This window comes from Triticum dicoccoides, chromosome 4A (genome assembly GCF_002162155.2).
Source record: "Triticum dicoccoides isolate Atlit2015 ecotype Zavitan chromosome 4A, WEW_v2.0, whole genome shotgun sequence".
Classification (NCBI taxonomy): domain Eukaryota; kingdom Viridiplantae; phylum Streptophyta; class Magnoliopsida; order Poales; family Poaceae; genus Triticum; species Triticum dicoccoides.
In genome coordinates this window covers 74296463-74299264 of record NC_041386.1, presented here as the reverse complement: position 1 = coordinate 74299264, position 2802 = coordinate 74296463, and positions in this window count along the sequence as shown.

Genomic DNA, 2802 nt, shown 5'->3' with positions numbered 1-2802 from the left:
GGCTTGTTGCCACCGCGAGGAGTCTAAAAAGGCAGAAGTAAAGGCTCAAGGCGGCACAAGACACACTCCAAATCAGATGGAGTAAAGTACTCAACACAGCAGCGAAGTATGGCGGTAATCGCCTCACCAAGAGCTACCCAAAGCGGAAGTTGCTACCTGAATTTGATGAGGAGGCCTTAGATCCCCCGCAACCAAAAATTAAAACGGCCACCCGGCCGGATAGACGACCTCACAGCCAACATGGAGCGGCAAGCAATGCCGCACAGAAGCCAATACGCGATCCACGCAAGTGCTCGCATCAAAAGGACGGAGCAACTAGATCCATCTATGGACCGTGCAAGCGCACTCCAGCACATGATGCAACACACCAAACATCTGAACACCACGGCACGCCCAGATACAGGGGCACCGCACACCCCCTATGTTTTACCGATGAGGTGCTGGACCATGAATTTCCAGAGGGATTCAAACCCGTAAACATAGAGGCATACGACGGAACAACAGACCCTGGGGTCTGGATTGAGGACTATATCCTCCACATCCATATGGCTTGAGGAGACGATCTCCACGCCATTAAATACTTACCCCTCAAACTCAAAGGGCCAGCTCGGCACTGGCTTAAAAGCCTCCCCGAAAACTCCATCGAAAGCTGGGAGGAGCTCGAAGACGCTTTTCGGGCAAATTTTCAAGGGACTTATGTCCGACCTCTGGACGCGGATGATTTGAGTCATATAACTCAACAGCCCGGAGAGTCAGCCCGAAAGCTTTGGAACATGTTTCTTACTAAAAAGAACCAAATAGTCGACTATCCGTATGTCGAAGCCTTGGCAGCTTTTAAGCATAGCGTCCGTGATGAATGGCTTGCCAGACACCTCGGCCAAGAAAAGCCGAGAACAATGGCAGCATTAACAAGCCTCATGACCCGCTTTTGCGCGGGTGAGGATAGCTGGCTAGCCAGATGTAGCACCAGCGACCCCGGTACATCCGAAGCTAGAGATGGAAACAGGAAATCATGGTGCAACAACAATAACAAACACCGAAATAAATAAGACAACACGAAGAGCACGACAGTAAACGCCGGATTCAAAAGCTCTCGGCCAAGTCAGCAAAAGCCGCCCTCTAAAGGCGCCAGAGATGAACTGTCCAGCCTAAACAAAATTCTGGACCAAGTATGTCAGATCCATAGCACCCCTGGTAAACCCACTAATCATACCCACAAAGAATGTTGGGTCTTCAAGCAGTCCAGCAAGCTCAACGCCGTACACAAGGGGGAGGATACACCAAGCGAAGACGATAATGAGCCTCTCAAGCAAGACACTGGGGAACAAAAGAAGTTTCCACCAGAAGTCAAAACAATCAACGTGTTACACGTGATCAAGGGAAGCAAAGCGGCACTCCCAGAGAGACACGCCCAAGGGCCTATCACAGTGAAGTCCTACCACTGGTCGTCTCAAACGATCACTTTCGACCATCGTGATTACTCAGCAAGTATCCGGCGTGCAGGATGGGCTGCCCTGGTATTAGACCCAATAATTAACGTATACCACTTTACACAAGTCCTGATGGACGGTGGCAGCAGTTTAAACCTGATATACCAGGATACAATCCGTGAAATGGGGATAGACCCAATGAAAATCCGCCATAGCAACACTACCTTTAAAGGAGTAACGCCAGGCCCAGGGGCTCACTGCACGGGCTCCCTGCTACTAAAAGTTATATTTGGCTTCCCCGATAACTTCCGTAGTGAACATTTAACCTTCCACATTACTCCATTCCAAAGTGGTTATCAAGCACTACTTGGACGCGAAGCTTTTGCTCGCTTTAATGCAATACCGCATTGCGCTTCCCTCACGCTCAAGATGCCCGGTCCACGTGGCATCATTACAGTGAACGGAAATATTGAGCGATCTTTGCGCGCCGAAAAGAATGCGATTGCCTTAGCAGCCGCACACTAAAAATGGCCTCACCAACTAAAGCATTCGATAGGTCGTCAAGACCACGGACACGGTTAGACGAGTCCGGCGCAGCTATATGTAATTCATACAGGATTGAGGGCCACACCCCTATTACAAATACAAGGGGCTCAACACGCGCAGACAAGTGGCAATTTTTTCACTCATTTTTAATCATACATGGTTTCTTTAAAAAACCACCTTTTTGCACGACAACTCTTTCACCTAAGTTCCTCTCTTTTACAGATGACCATCGTGCTACACCCGTCCAGGATACGGCACAACAGAGACACAGGCGCAGACGTGCAGCAGGGACCCGCTCCAAGGATTCTTTTTAGATTAAGACCCTGCGTAAACCTTTTTTACCGTCTCTTGTTGATACACATCCCTCGAATTCTCAGCACAATTGAGAAGGATGCTGACGTCTTGGCATGTGGCCACGTCAGAATAATGCACATACCTGGACACAAGGGGCTTCTTACAAAGGGCACTATTTAGGCCCGGTTTATACCATAAAGACCGAATACATTAGGGAGTGTTCGGTGTCGCGAGTTTGGCCTTATATGCATCAGCTCCGAATCATTGCCTTTGGTCAAATGTTGGGTTTGCCCGGCTCCTGTGTTTTGGTGCCTTACGTTCCGCTTTATCGGCTAAGGCAGCACCAGGAGAACTACTGCGATTGTGCCCTGGTTCATTCGGACGAGTACCTCAGTAGAGAAAGCCGAAAACTAACTGTCATGATATAGCGTGAGACTGGTCAACCACTCGATGACCTATCGGAATGTTAGAATTCCTCCGCCTTAACGAAGGGCCATTTTCCGGCCAGGCATGTACGCACCCCGAGATCGGG